This window comes from Ailuropoda melanoleuca, chromosome 9 (genome assembly GCF_002007445.2).
Source record: "Ailuropoda melanoleuca isolate Jingjing chromosome 9, ASM200744v2, whole genome shotgun sequence".
NCBI classification, from domain to species: domain Eukaryota; kingdom Metazoa; phylum Chordata; class Mammalia; order Carnivora; family Ursidae; genus Ailuropoda; species Ailuropoda melanoleuca.
In genome coordinates, this window is record NC_048226.1 from 59974057 (window position 1) to 59990704 (window position 16648).

A 16648-nucleotide genomic window follows, 5' to 3' on the forward strand; every position below is an offset into this window, starting at 1 on the left:
TTGCTACCTTGCTGATATGGCTCTCCTATTAATTCTCTTAAGAATAAGAAGCTGGAGTCTCTGATTTTAAAGACCATTCTGTTTCTAGCATGCCACAGTTGCCTATTTCTTGAAACTTCCTAGATTGTTCTGGTACAAAACATATCCCTATTTAAATATATATAGGAAAGGAATGAATTGAATTATCTGCTTACAAGTGCAAAGGGACTCTCCCTCTGTCTCTCCATGTGTGTATGATACACATACACTATAGTTTATATTCTAGGAATATTCAAGCTCATCAGTGGTCAAATATAAATAAAATTGAAACTAAAATATACTCTTATCAATCAAAAAGTTTAATAACGCCCATTATTCAAAAACACAGGAAAACGAAGACTCTCAAACACAATAATGGGACTTTATGTGTTGGAGGGCAAGATTGGTGATATACATGGAAAACTACAAACCTTTGATAATTTCACCCCTAGAAATTTGCTTAAGGAAAGAATTTAGTGTATGCTCATTTATGAACATAAGGAATAGCAGGGAGATCGGTAGGAGAAGGAAGGGAAGAACGAAGGGGAGATAAACAGAAGGGGGAATGAACCATGAGAGACTATAGACTCTGGGAAACAAACTGAGGATTTCAGAGGGGAGGGCGGTGGGGGAATGGGATAGGCCAGTGATGGGTATTAAGGAGGGCACGTATTGCACGGAGCACTGGGTGTTATACGCAAACAATGACTCATGGAACACTACATCAAAAACTAAACTATTACTCATGTAATAGTTTCTAATTTTTGTTATAAACCAAATGTCCAACAATATGGAATTGGACAAGTAAATTATGAATATAATGGAAAATACCATTTAGCCATTAAAAATTATATTCCAAATGAGTGTTCATGGACATGGAAATATGCATGCATTTATAAGTACAAATACCTGATTAAAAATAAGTTCATAGTTTTTATAAAATAAAAAGTTATAGATGTTTTAATAGCTTGAGGTATAATTTACACACCATAAAATTCACCAATTCTAAGTGTATGGTTAAATAACTTTCAGGAAATGTATAGATTTGTACAACAACAGTCCAGCTTTAGAATATTCTTTTTTTTCTAAGTTTTTTATTTTAATTCCAGTATCGTTAATAGTATTATATTTCAGATATACAATATAGTGATTCGACAATTTGGTACAGTACTCAGTGCTCATCATAAGTGTGCTCTTTAACCTCCATCACCTATTTTACACATCCCTCCACCCATCGCCCCTCTGCTAACTACCAGTTTGCTCTCTGTTAAGAATGCTTCTTGGTTTGTCTCTTGCTTTTTTTTTCTTTACTCATTTGTTTGTTACATTCCACATATAAGTGAAACCATATGGCATTTGTATTTCTCTAACTAATTTTGCTTAGCATAATCCTACTCCACCCATGTTGTTGAAAATGGCACAGTTTCATTCTTTTTTGTGGCTGAGTAATATTCCACTGTATACACTCCCCCCCCCCACATCTTTATCCATTCACCTATCGATGGACACTTAGGCTGCTTCCATATTTTGGCTGTTGTAAATAATGCTGCAATAAACATAAGGGTACATATAGCCTTTGAATCAGTGTTTTTGTATTTTGGAGGTAAATACCCATGAGTGGAATTACTAGATCATAGGGTAGTTCTGTTTTTAACTTTTTTTTTTTAATTTAATTTTATTATATTATGTTAATCACCATACAGTACATCCCCAGATTCCGATGTAAAGTTTGGCTTCATTAGTTGCGTATAACACCCAGTGCACCATGCAATACGTGCCCTCCTTACTACCCATCACCAGTCTATCCCATTCCCCCACCCCCTCCCCTCTGAAGTCTTCAGTTTGTTTCTCATAGTCCATAGTCTCTCATGTTTCATTCCCCCTTCTGATTACCCCCCTTTTCTTTATCCCTTTCTTCCCCTACCGATCATCCTAGTTCTTATGTTCCATAGATGAGAGAAATCATATGATAATTGTCTTTCTCTGCTTGACTTATTTCACTTAGCATTATCTCCTCCAGTGCCGTCCATGTTGCAGCAAATGTTGAGAATTCGTTCTTTCTGATAGCTGAGTAATATTCCATTGTATATATGGACCACAGCTTCTTAATCCAGTCATCTGTTGAAGGGCATCTCGGCTCCTTCCATGATTTGGCTATTGTGGACAATGCAGCTATGAACATTGGGGTGCATATGGCCCTTCTCTTTACTACGTCTGTATCTTTGGGGTAAACACCCAGTAGTGCAATGGCTGGGTCATAGGGTAGTTCAATTTTTAACTTTTTAAGGGACCTCCACACTGTTTTCCAGAGTGGCTGTACCAACTTGCATTCCCACCAACAATGTAGGAGGGATCCCCTTTCTCCACATCCTCTCCAACAATTGTTGTTTCTTGCCTTGTCTATCTTTGCCATTCTAACTGGCGTAAGGTGGTATCTCAGTGTGGTTTTGATTTGAATTTCCCTGATGGCTAATGATTTTGAACATTTTTTCATGTGTCTGTTAGCCATTTGTATGTCTTCATTGGAAAAGTGTCTGTTCATATCTTCTGCCCATTTTATGATTTGTTTATTTGTTTCTCGTGTATTGAGTTTGAGAAGTTCTTTGTAGATCTTGGATACCAGTCCTTTATCTGTGGTGTCCTTTGCAAATATATTCTCCCATTCCGTGGGCTGTCTCTTAGTTTTTTTGACTGTTTCCTTGGCTGTGCAGAAGCTCTTTATCCTGATAAAGTCCCATAAGTTCATTTTATCTTTTATTTCTCTTGCCTTTGGCGATGTGTCGTGAAAAAGGTTGCTCTGGCCGATGTCATAGAAGTTGTTGCCTATGTTCTCCTCTAGAATTTTGATGGATTCCTGTCTCACATTGAGGTCTTTCATCCATTTGGAGTTTATTTTTGTGTATGGTGTGAGAGAGTGGTCAAGTTTCATTCTTTTGCATGTAGCTGTCCAATTTTCCCAGCACCATTTATTGAAGAGACTGTCTTTTTTCCACCGGATGTTTTTTCCTGCTTTATCAAAGATTAGTTGCCCAAAGAGCCGAGGGTCCATTTCTGGGTTCTCTATTCTGTTCCATTGGTCGATGTGTCTGTTTTTGTGCCAGTACCATGCTGTCTTTGTGATCACAGCTTTGTAGTACAGCTCGAAATCCGGCATTGTGATGCCCCCAGCTTTGTTTTTCCTTTTCAACAGTTCCTTGGAGATTCGGGGCCTTTTCTGGTTCCATACAAATTTAAGGACTATTTGTTCCAGTTCTTTGAAAAATGTCCTCGGTATTTTGATCGGGATAGCATTGAAAGTGTAGATTGCTCTGGGTAGTATGGACATTTTAACTATGTTAATTCTTCCAATCCATGAGCATGGAATATTTTTCCATCTTTTTATGTCTTCCTCAATATCTTTCAAAAGTGATCTATAGTTTCTAGGATATAGGTCCTTTACGTCTCTGGTTAAGTTAATTCCAAGGTAACGTATGGTTTTTGGTGTTATTGTAAATGGGATGGATTCCCTAATTTCTCTTTCTTCAGTCTCGTTATTCGTGTATAGAAATGCAACTGATTTCTGGGCATTGATTTTGTATCCTGCCACCTTACTGAATTGTTCTATAACTTCTAATAGTTTGGGAGTGGATTCCTTTGGGTTTTCCATATAGAGTATCATGTCATCTGCAAAGAGAGACAGTTTGACTTCTTCTTTGCCGATTTGGATACCTTTGATCCCTTTTTGTCTTCTGATTGCTGTTGCAAGGACTTCTAGTACTATGTTGAATAATAGTGGCGAGAGTGGGCATCCTTGTCGTGTTCCTGATCTTAAGGGAAAGGCTTCCAGCTTTTCCCCATTGAGAATAATGCTTGCAGTAGGCTTTTCATAGATGGCTTTTATGAGATTGAGAAATGTACCCTCTATTCCTACACTCTGAAGGGTTTTAATCAGGAAAGGATGCTGTATTTTGTCAAATGCTTTTTCTGCATCAATTGAGAGGATCATATGGTTCTTGAGTCTTTTCTTGTTGATATGATGTATCACATTGATTGATTTGCGAGTGTTGAACCATGCTTGCATCCCAGGTATGAATCCCACTTGGTCATGATGGATAATCCTTTTAATGTACTGTTGGATTCTATTAGCAAGGATCTTGTTGAGGATTTTGGCATCCATATTCATTAGAGAAATCGGTCTGTAATTCTCCTTTTTGAGGGGGTCTTTGCCTGGTTTGGGGATCAAGGTAATATTAGCCTCATAGAATGAGTTTGGTAGCTTTCCTTCTGTTTCTATTTTTTGAAATAGCTTTAGGAGAATAGGTATTATTTCTTCTTTGAATGTTTGGTAGAATTCCCCAGGAAAACCGTCTGGGCCTGGAGTTTTATTATTTGGAAGGTTGTTTATCACTGACTCAATTTCTTCATAGTTAATTGGCCTATTTAAGAAATCTATTTCTTCCTGTTTCAGTCTTGGTAGTTTATAGGTTTCCAGGAAGGCCTCCATCTCTTCCAGATTGTTTAGTTTTTTGGCATATAGCTGTTGATAAAAGTTTCTAATAATCCTTGCAATTTCAATGGTGCTGGTCGTGACCTCTCCCTTTTCAGTCATAATTTTAATAATCTCAGTCCTTTCTCTTTGTTTTTGGACAAGTTTTGCCAGTGGTCTATCAATTTTATGGATTCTCTCAAAGAACCAGCTTCTAGTCCTGTTGATCTGCTCTACTGTGCTTCTGGTTTCTAATTCATTGATTTCTGCTCTAATCTTGGTCAACTCCTTCCTTGTCAGTGGGTTAGGCCTGTCCCTCTGTTGCTGTTCCAGTTTCTTGAGGTGAGAATATAGAAACTGCATTTTAGATTTTTCTATTCTTTTGAGTGAGGCTTGGATGGCTATGTATTTCCCCCTTAGGACTGCCTTTGCAGTATCCCATAGGTTTTGGACCGTTGTGTATTCATTCTCGTTGGTCTCCATAAATTGTTTAATTTGTTTTTTGATTTCCTGGTTTATCGAGTCATTCTTGAGCAGGATGGTTCTTAGCCTCCAAGTGTTTGAGTTTCTTCCAGGTTTTTCCTTGTGGTTGAGTTCCAATTTCAGAGCGTTGTGGTCTGAGAATATGCAGGGGATAATTTCAATCTTTTGGTATTGGCTGAGACCTGTTTTGTGTCCCAGAGCATGATCTATTCTTGAGAATGTTCCATGGGCATTTGAATAGAATGAGTATTCTTTGGTTCTGGGGTGTAGTGTTCTATATATATCTATGAGGTCCAACTCGTCGAGTATGGCATTCAAAGCCTTTGATTCTTTGCTTAGTTTTTGCCAGGGTGTTCTGTCTATTTCTGATAGTGGGGTGTTGAGGTCCCCTACTATTACTGTGTTCTTATCTATATGTCTCTTTATTTTGGTTAAGAGTTGGCTTGTGTATCTTGCTGCTCCCCTGTTGGGGGCATATATATTAATAATTGTCATATCCACTTGTTGAATACTTCCTTTAAGAATAATATAGTGCCCTTCTGTATCTCTCTCTATGGCCTCTAGTTTAAAATCCAGTCTATCTGATATGAGAATTGCTACTCCAGCTTTCTTTTGAGGTCCATTTGCGTGGAAGATGGTACTCCATCCCCTTACTCTAAGTCTGAATGCATCTTTGGGTTCAAAATGAGTCTCTTGTAGACAGCAAATGGATGGGTCATGTCTTTTTATCCAATCTGCAACCCTGTGGCGTTTTATGGGAGAGTTTAAGCCATTTAGATTGATAGAGATTATTGACAGATATGATTTTAATGATGCCATTTCTCTTTAAAGTCTTTGTATCGGTTGTGACTTGCTGCTCTGTATCACTCTTGGGGCCTTTTTACCTTTATAGAGCCCCCCTTAATATCTCCTGTAGGGCTGGTTTCGTGGTTACGAAATTGGTTAATGATTGGCGATTTTGGAACGTCTTTATTTCTCCATCAATTCTGAATGACAGCTTTGCTGGATAAAGGATCCTTGGCTGCATGTTTTTCTCTGAAAGAGCTTTAAAAATGCCCCCCCAAGCCTTTCTCTCATTCCAGGTCTCTGTAGACAGGTCTGACGTAATCCTGATACCTTTGCCTTGGTACGTGAGAAATTTCTTTGCCCTGGCCGCTTTCAATACTGTATCCTTGGATCTAATATTTGCGAATTGCACTATGACATGCCGTGGCGTAGGTTTGTCCTGGTTGAGCTTGGATGGGGTCCTCTCTGCCTCTTGGACACGAATGCTTGTTTCCCTTGCTAGATTAGGGAAGTTTTCAGCTACAATTTGTTCAAATATCTCTTCTAGACCTCTGTTTTTCTCCACCCCTTCAGGGATGCCGATGATTCTGACATTGGATCGTTTCATAGAGTCAGTAATCTCCCGTAATCTACATTCGTGGGCGTGGATTTTTTTAAGACCAGCTTCTATTTTCGTTTTTTCTTCTACTAACCCATCCTCCAATTCGCTAACGCGTTCCTCTGCCTCGGTGACCCTGGCCGTCAGAGCCTCTAGTTTTGACTGTATTTGGCCCACTGAATTTTTAATTTCTGTCAGATTCGCTCTCATTTCTGCCCTTAGGGATTCTATATTCTCAGCAACGCTTTCTCTGATGCTTTTTTCAAGTTTACTCATCATCTTGACCATTGTTGCTCTGAATTCCATTTCTGATAATTGGGATACATCCATATGTATTAATTCTGTGGCCGAGGCCAATTCTGTGGCAGAGGCCACAGACTCATTATCTTTTCTTTTGCTGGGGGGGACTTCTCCTTTTCGTCATTCTGATGAAGAGAGATTGCAGGGTTGTCCAGAGCCCAAGTGTTGACTGGGACCCAGGCCGCGCACCCTTGTTTTATAAAAATATGGAACGCTTCACGAATTTGCGTGTCATCCTTGCGCAGGGGCCATGCTAATCTTCTCTGTATCGTTCCAATTTTAGTATATGTGCTGCCGAAGCGAGCACCTGTTTTTAACTTTTTGAAGAACCTCAGTACTGTTTTCCACAGTGACTACGCCAGTTTACATTCCCAGCAACGATGCACAAAGATTCCTTTTTCTCCCCATCCTTGCCAACACCATTATTTCTTGTGTTTTTGATTTTATCATTCTGACAGGTGTGAGGTGGTATCTCATTATAGTTTTGATTCACATTTCCCTCATGATGAGTGATGTTGAGCGTCTTCTCATGTCTGTTGGCCATCTGGATGTCGTCTTTGGAGAAATGTCTGTTCAAGTCTTCTGCCCATTTTTTAATTGGATTGTTTGTTTTGGGGGTGTTGAGTTGTATAAGTTCTTTATATATTTTTGATACTACCCCTTTATCTGATATGTTATTTGCAAATATCTTCTTCCATTCAGCAGATTACCTTTTAGTTTTGTTGATTGTTTCCTTTGCTGTGCAAAAGCTTTTAATTTTGATGTAGTCCCAATTGTTTATTTTTGCTTTTGTTTCCCTTGCCTCAAGAGACATATCTAGAAAAATACTGCTGTGGCCATTGTCAGAGAAGTTGCTGCTTGTGCTCTCTTCTAGGATTTTTATTGTTTCATGTCTCACATTTAGCTCTTTAATCCATTTTGAGTTTATTTTTTGTGTATGGTGTAAGAAAGTGTGGTGTAAGAAAGTGATCCAGTTTTATTCTCTTGCATGTAGCTATCCAATTTTCCCAATACCATTTTTTGAAGAGACAATCTTTTTCCCATATTGCATATTCTTTCTTCCTTTGTCATAGATTAATTGACCATATAATTGTGAGTTTATTTCTGGGTTTTCTATTCTGTTCCACTGATCTATATGTTTTTGTGCCAGGACCATACTGTTTTGATTATTACAGCTTTGTAATATAACTTGAAGACTGGAATTGTGATATCTCCAGTTTTGTTTTCCTTTTTCAGGATTGCTTTGGTTATTCAGAGTCTTTTTTGTTTCCATACAAATTTTAGGATTATTTGTTGTAGGTCTGTGAAAAATGCCGTTGGTATTTTAATAAAAACTGGATTAAATCTGTAGATTGCTTTAAGTAGTATGGTCATTTAAAAAATATTTGTTCTCCCTGTCCATTAACATGGAATGTCTTTTCATTTCTTTGTGTTGTCTTCAATTTCTCCTATCAGTGTTTTCTAGTTTTGAGAGTACAGGCCTTTTACCTCTTTGGTTAAGTTTATTCCTGGATATTTTATTGTTTTTGGTGCATAGGTTAATGGGATCATTTTCTTTATTTCTCTTTTGGTTGCTTCATTATTGATGTGTAGAAATGCAACAGATTTCTATATACTGATTCCTGCAAATTTACTGAATTCATTTATCAGTTCTAGTAGTTTTTTGGTAGAGTCTTAAGGGTTTTCTATATAGAGTATCATGTCATCTGCAATTAATGAAAATTCTATTTCTTCCTTACCAATTTGGATGCCTTTTCTTCTTCTTTTTTTTTTTTTTTCTTGTCTAATTGCTGTGACTAGGGCTTCCAGTACCATGTTGAATTAAAGTGCTCGTGAGAGTGGACATCTTTGTCTTGTTCCTTAGGAGAAGAGCTGTCACTTTTTCCCCATTGAATATAGTGTTTGCTGTGAGTTTTTCATATATGGCCCTTATTATGTTGAAGTAAGTTCCCTCTCAACTTTGTTGAAGGTTTTTATCATGAGTGGATGTTGTTCTTTGTCAAATGCTTTTTCTGCATCTGTTGAGATGATTATATGGGTTTTATCCTTTCTCTTGTTGATGTGATCTATCACACTGATTGACTTGCAAATATTGAAACACCCTTGCAACCCAAGAATAAGTCCCACTTTATTGTGGTGAATGATTTTTTATAATGTCTTGCTGGATTTGGTTTATTGGTATTTGTTGAAGGTTTTTGCGTCTATATTCATCAGAGATATTGGTCTGTAATACTCTTTTTTTGTGGTGTCTTTGGTATTAGGGTAATTCTAGCCTTACAGAATGAATTTGGAAGCTTTCCTTCCTCTTCCTTTTTTTTTTTTTTTTTTTTTTTTTTTTTGGTAATAGTTTGAGAAGAATAGGTATTAACTCTTCTTTAAATATTTGGTAGAATTCACCTGTGAAGCCATCTGGTGCAGGACTTTTGTCTATTGAGAGTTTTTTGATTACTGAATCAATTTTATTGCTGGTAATTGGTCTGGTCATATTTTCTGTTTCTTCCTGATTCAAATTCATTAGGTTATATATTTCTAGGAATTTATCCATTTCTTCTGTTTTGTCCCATTTGTTGTCTTGTAATTTTTCATAATATTCTCATAATTGTTTGTTTTTATGTGGTGTTTGTTGTTATTTTTTCTCTTTCATTAGTGATTTTGTTCAAGTTCTGTCTCTGTTTTTTTATGATTCTGGCTAACAATTTTGTTGATCTTCGTAAAGAACCAGTTCCTGGTTTTATTGATGTTTCCCATTGATTTTTAGTTCTTATGTGATTTATTTGTGCTCTTTATTATTTCCTTCCTTCCTTCTTTTTGGTTTTCTTTGTTCTTTTTCTAGCTTCTTTAGGTGTAAGGTTAGACTGTTTATTTGAGAATTTTCTTGTTTCTTGAGGTAGGCCTGTATTGCTATAAACTTCCCTCTTAGAACTGCTTTTGCTGCAAAACAGTGTAGAGGTTCCTTAAAAAGTTAAAAATTGAGCTACCCTATGATCCAGCCATTGCACTACTGGGTATTTACCGCAAAGATACAGACAAGGTGAAGAGAAGGGCCATATGCACCCCAATGTGCATAGCAGCATTGTCCGCAATAGCTAAATCGTGGAAGGAGCTGAGATGCCCTTCAACAGATGACTGGATTAAGAAGATGTGGTTCATATATACAATGGAATATTCCTCAGCCATCAAAAAGAACGATTTCACAACATTTGCAGCAACATGGACGGACTGGAGGAGATAATGCTAAGTGAAATAAGTCAAGCAGAGAAAGACAATTATCATATGGTTTCACTCATTTATGGAACATAAGAAATAGGAAGATCGGTAGGAGAAGAACGGGAAGAATGAAGGGGGGGTAAACAGAAAGGGGAGTGAATCATGAGAGACTATGGACTCTGGGAAACAAACTGAGGGCTTCAGAGGGGACGGAGGTGGGGGATTGGGCTAGGCCAGTGATGGGTATTAAGGAGGGCACGTATTGCATGGTGCGCTGGGTGTTATATGCAAGTAATACATCATGGAACATTACATCAAAAACTAGGGATGTACTGTATGGTGACTAACATAAAATAATAAAAAATTATTATAAAAAGAAATAGCTGCTTTTGCTGCATCCCCAAGATTTTGGACCATTTTATTTTCATTTTCACTTGTTTCCATGTAATTTTTGATTTCTTGTTTGATTTCTTGGTTGACTCATTAATTGTTTAGTAGCATGTAATTTACCTCCATGTATTTGTGGTCTTTCCAGTTTTTTTCTTGTAGTTGATTTCTGGTTTCATAGTATGTGGTCACAAATGATTCATGGTATGACTTTGATCTTTCTGAATTTGTTCAAACTTGTTCTGTCCCTAATAATATGTGATCTATTCTGGAGAATTTTCCATGTGAACTTGAAAAGAATGTGTGTTTTGCTGTTTTAGGATAGAATGTGCTGACTGTATCTCTTAAGTCTATCTGATCCAGTGTGTCATTCAGAACCACTGTTTCCTTGTTAATTTTGTTAGGATGATCTGTCCATTGACATAAGTAGGGTGTTAAAGTCCCCTACTATTATTGTGTTACTGTCAGTTACTTTATGTTTATTATTAACTGTTTTATGTATTTGGGTGCTCCCATGTTGGCTGCATAAATATTTACAATTGTTATGTCTTTTTGTTTGATTGTCCTGTTTATTATTATATAGTGTCCTTCTTTGTCTCTGTTTTAAAGTCTATTTTGTCTGATATAAATATTTCTACCCTGGATTTCTTTTCATATTTATTTGCATAATAAGTGTCCCTCCAACTCTTCACTTTGAATCTCCAGGTGTCTTTAGGTCTGAAATAAGTCCCCTGTAGGCAGCATATGGATGGGTCTTGTTTTGTGTGTGTGTGTGTGGTTTTTTTTTTAAGATTTATTTTTTTATATTTTTATTTTTTTATGTGACAGAGAGACAGCCAGCGAGAGAGGGAACACAGCAGGGGAGAGGAAGAAGCAGAGAAGCAGGCTCCCAGCCGAGGAGCCCGATGTGGGACTCGATCCCGGAACGCCGGGATCACACCCTGAGCTGAAGGCAGACGCTTAACGACTGTGCTACCCAGGCACCCCTGTGTGTGTGTTTTTTTTTATATCCACTCTGTCACCCTATGTCTTTTGATTGGAGCCTTTGATTCATTTACATTCAAGGTTATCTATTTTTTTTTTTTTTCAGGAAGAGAGAGAGTGTGAGGTGGGGAGGGGCAGAGGGGGAAGGAGAAAGAGAAACTGAAGCAGGTTCCATGCTCAGTGCAGAGCCCCACACAGGACTCAATCCTGAGATCATGACCTGAGCTGAAATCAAGAGTTGGATGTTTAATTGACTGAGCCAGTCAGGTGCCCCTAAAGTAATTGTTGATAGATAAATATTTATTGCCATTTTATTACTTGATCTGTGATTGTTTTTGTAGTTTTTCTCTGTTCCTTTCTTCTCTTGCATTCTTTTATGGTTTGCTGGCTTTCCTTAAAGGTACACTTGAATTCCTTTCTCTTTATTCTTTGCGTATCTATTACTGGTTTTTTATTTGTGGTTACCATTAGGTTTGCATATAAACTTTTCAGTGTGTAGCAGTCTATAAGAAGTTGATGGTTGCTCAAGTTTGAACCCGTTCTTTACTCCTCTCCCTGCTGTGTTTTAGGTAAATGGTGTCATATTTTACATTCTTTTATTTTATGGATCTCTTGACTGATTTTTACAGAAATACTTATTTTTACTTCTTCCATGTTTCCTACTTTTCATACTCTCAGTTGAGGTCTTTCTTTTTCACTGAAAGAGCCCCCTTTATATTTCTTATAGGGCTGATTTAGTGGTCATGAACGACTTTCATCTTTGTTTGAGAAACTCTTTAATTCTCCTTTTATTCTGAATGACAGCCTTGCTGGATAGGGTATTCTTGGCTGTGGATCTTTCTCTTCAGCACTTTGAGTGTTATAATGCCACTTCATTCTGGCCTACACTGTTTCTGCTGATAAATCTAGTGATAGCCTTATGGGATTTCCCTTGTATGTAATTGTCAGCTTTTCTCTTGCTGCTTTTAAATTTTTTTATCACTACTTTTTACCATTTTAATTACTATGTGTCTTTGTGTGATTTTGGAGTGATGTTGTTGGAGCAACTCCATGCCATTTGGATCTGGATATGTGTTTCTTTCCCCAGATTAGGGGAGTCTGCAGATATTATTTCTTCAAATAAATTTCCTTCCCCCTTTTTTCTTTCTTCTTCTTCTGGAATCCCTGTGATGTGAACGTCATTTTGCTTGATGGAATCACTGAGTTCCCTAAGTCTATTCTCATTTTGCATAATTCTTTTTTCTCTCACTTAGCTGGATTATTTTTCATTACTCTGTCTTCTAGGTCATTAATTCATTCCTCTGCTTCCTCTAGCCTGCTATTTATTACATCAAGTGCAGTTTTAATTTCATTTAGTATGTTCTTCATCTCAGATTCATTCTTTTTTATCTCTGCGTTGAGGGTCTCACTTATGTCCTTCACTCTGAAGTCCAGTGAGTATCTTTATGACCATTACTTTAAATTCTCTATCAGGCATACTATCTCCATTTCACTTAGTCTCTTGCTGTGATTTTGTCTTTTCTTTCACTTGGGACATATTCTTCTGTGTCTGCATTTTGCCTAAATATCTATATCTGTTTATGTTTGTTAGGAAGTTAGCTATGTCCCTTAGTCTTGGAAGTAGTGGGCAGGGCAGGCAATTTTAACAAGGCAGCACTGGTCCTCTTTTTTATTTTATTTTATTTTATTTTATTTTATTTTATTTTATTTATTTTATTATTTTATTTATTTGAGAGAGAGAGGGCACAAGCAGCAGAAGGGGCAGAGGAAGAGGGAGAAGCAGTCTCTCCACTGAGCAGGTAGCCCAATGCGGGGCTTGATCCTAGGACCCTGGGATTATGACCCGAGCCAAAGGCAGATGATTAATCGACTGAGCCACCCAGGTGCCCCAGCACTGGTCGTCTTTACATGGTAGGCCCAGCCACTGTGAAGACACAGCCAGCTGAGGTGCTCTGTGATGTGCGGGTGGGGGGGTGGGGAGGGGGATACTGCAAGCTGTGTGTATGGTCCTTTACCACTGGGGACATGCAGCTATTAGGGAGACCTGACCAGCTGGGCCACTCCATGAAGTACAGGCAGAAAGTGTTTTAATAAGGTTTGTGCCTCCTCTGTGGGAGGTAGAGAGACACAGTGTTGGCAAGGTTTGTGCCTATCTTCTGGGGGAGGGGACCCACAGTTTGAGGACTGAGGCAGGCCTAGCTGGTAGGGGTGGGGCATGGTGTAAACAAGTTAGGTAATGAATGCCAGTACCATGTTGGGGGTTTGAGGAGGAAATGGTGCCTGTCATCTTTTTTGTTCCTAGAGAAGTCCCTTAGCAAACTCTGAGATTAGTTACTAACTCTCTCTCCTGTGTACCCCAGGCATTTTTCAAACTGCAGCATCTGTGCTGTATTTCAGTAGGGCTGTTTGTTATGGTATCTCTTTAAGGGCAAGGACTCAGTTCCTGTGACCTCCTGGGCTCTCCCAGAACTGAGCCTGCTGATTTTTAAAGTTCAAGGTTTTAAGTCCTGCTTGTTGTAAGAACTTATAAAATTCAGCCCCACTGATTTTCCAAGCCACATTCTAAGAGAGTTCATCTTCCCCTTGCAGGCTCTTCAGTGGGATAGTCTGTTTCTCATCTCTCTGCTTGCCCATTGTTCCCTCCCTCCTCCCTCGAGTGCCCAGACCCACAGGGTTTTGCTCCCCACTGTCTTTCCCCTCCCTACCCTCTTCAGCGTGGCCTTTTCTCTACATTTAGTGGCGGAGTTGATTCTGCCAGTCTTCAGGTGGTTTTCTGGGTTATTTGCACTGATGTGAGTGTTATTTAGCTGCATCTGTGGACTAAAGTGAGGGCTTCCTGGAAGTCCTAGAATAAACATTTTAACATATTTTATTGCTTATGTGTACTTTCTGATTTATAGTAACAAATTGTTACTTTAAAAGTAAAAGTTATTTATCTTTTTAATTTAAAATTTTAATACGGCTCTATCTACAGAAAACATGTCCTAACTTTTCAGCCACTTTGATCTATAAGTGTAAGTTTTTATGAGTAAAGTCTGCAGATTTTTAAAATAGAGTTGGTTTTGGGGCGCCTGGGTGGCTCAGTCAGTTAAGTGTCTGCCTTTGGCTGGGGTCATGATCCCAGGGTCCTGCGATTGAGTCTCATGTCAGGCTCTCTGCTCAGCGGGAAGTCTGCTTCTCCCTCTCACTCTGCCCTCCCCCCTGCTCCTCCTCCCTCTGTCTCAGATAAATCAATCAAACAATCTTTAAAAAAACAAAGTAGAGTTGGTTTTTGTCAATTTTTTTTCCTATGGACCAATTATTACTGACTCATGAACAAAAAAGTCTAAACTTAGCTACTAGGTTATGTGACTTTAAGACCTTAATCTCTTTTGGCAAGTTTGCAAGGCTTAAATAAAATAATTCATAGAAAATAATGAGCAGCATCTGTTGTGGTAGTGTTGGGGTAATAGATTCCTTGAATAATCCTACTGTTTAAGCAAAATAAAAATGATGGACACAATATATTTTTTTAAATTCCTAAATGTATCAATTACCTGGAAAGAAAATAGAGTCTCTCATAAGCCAAGATCTAAGTGAAAGAGGGACCTCAAATAATCAGTGCAGGGAAGCTGGCTTTAATCCAGTGACCTTAAATTTCAGTTTTTAAGACTTTCAGAACACCATGGGAAATGGAGAAGGCCTAGCCATGCTCCCAAGGAGGCTCTCCAAGGAGAGCCCTATCTCCATGGTAAGGATTCCAATAAGAAACCAATTGTATACACTTGGAACCCAAAGGGTTTCACTCTTCACAACAAGGAAAATGACCCCTAATGATCCTGAGCACCAAGTAAACAAAGGGTAACTGAGAATTGTAACTACAAGCCAGCCCTTCCTTATGAATTTTCAAGCCAAATTTAACTTCCTGTTTAGTGAGAATAGCCTCAAGCCAAGAATTCAATTTAAAATTATTCCAAGGTAAGGTACGCTGAGGAACTAGACCAAAAGTAAAATCAAATACTCTTTGAATCCTCTTAATCTTGTCCAATAGGTTTGAAAGATTAATCTTGCAAATAATATGTGCTGATGTTATTTATAAGTCTCGGGATGCCTGGGTGGCTCAGTTGGTTAAGCATCTGTCTTGTGCTCAGGTCATGATCCCAGGGTCCTGGGATTGAGCCCCACATTGGCTCCTTGCTCAGCAGGGAGGCTGCTTCTCCCTCTCCCTCTGCCTGCTGCTCCCCCTGCTTGTGCTCTCTCTCTCTCTCTCTGTGTCAAATAAATAAATAAATAAATTTAAAATTAATTAATTAAAATTAAAAAAAATAAAAATCTCAACACACAGCCCAAAACTTTATACATTGAAAATATCAGGTTGGGAATAAAAATGTTAATATATCATATAAATACATGGTGGGGTTAAAAATGTGAGAAATTGAGGAGTGTTAAAAAGAAGACCAAGAAAATTTGAGAAGGGGGCACCTGGGTAGCGCAGTCGTTAAGCGTCTGCCTTCGGCTCAGGGCATGATCCCGGTGACCCAGGATCGAGTCCCACATCGGGCTCCTCTGCTGGGAGCCTGCTTCTTCCTCTCCCACTCCCCTGCTGTGTTCCCTCATCTCGCTGGCTGTCTCTCTGTCACATAAATAAATAAAATCTTTAAAAAAAAAGAAAAGAAAATTTGAGAAGGAACAAAAAATAGGTACAAGTCAAAAATATACAAAAACTAAAATTAATGCATCAGGATACCTTTTAACAGTAGATTAGATACAGCAGGAAAGAGAATAAGGGAACTTGAAGACAGAACTGAGGATGTCACACAGAATGTGGCTCAAAAAGACAAAGATCTAGAAAATATAAAAGATTAAGAGACAGAGAACTGAGTGAGAAGCTGCAAAATAGAATCAGAGTCCTAGGAAGATGAGTAAGAGCGTTTAGAAGGAAAAACAATAAAAAAATCATAGCTCTACGAACCGATAGTTAGGAGATCTATAGAAATCTAACTTGTGACAGATCTGGCAAAAATGTATGGAAGAAAAGTAAAGAGTTATGAGGTTTTTTCATATTAGAAAATTTAACTTCGGCCTGGAGAAAGATTTCATAAACAAGTTACAGAGTGCAATAATGTGTCTATGATACAGTATAACTGATCATTTTCGCCTTATTGTGTTCAGGGGCACCGATATTTCAAAAGATAGTGCTTAGAATCTGAAAAGAAAATGAAAAACAAAAGAATGTATTTGTAAAATTAAGCTATCAAAGACTGGTATTAAGAACATTTAAAGAAGTTCTGTAAATCAATAAGGAAAAATCAGAGCACATAATAGAAAAAAAAAAGGCAAAAATACAGGACCAGTAACTTAAAAAGGGAGCAGGGGAAGTCCAATATAGCCTGTGAAAAATTACTGAAACCTCTTTATTTGCTGAAAGTTCTAAAGTGCAA

The 16648-nt window shown here is 38.1% G+C and overlaps 1 protein-coding gene and 1 non-coding gene across 2 annotated transcripts in view; one reads left to right on the plus strand and one right to left on the minus strand.

Annotated features, from left to right (window-relative positions):
- NECAB1 (N-terminal EF-hand calcium binding protein 1) overlaps positions 1-16648 on the plus strand; it is a 208651-nt gene that overhangs the window by 134705 nt on the left and 57298 nt on the right. The gene's annotated exons all lie outside the window — the stretch shown is intronic.
- Positions 6851-6957, minus strand: LOC117803916. The gene has a single exon (XR_004628031.1). It is a non-coding gene; the product is annotated as a U6 spliceosomal RNA (small nuclear RNA).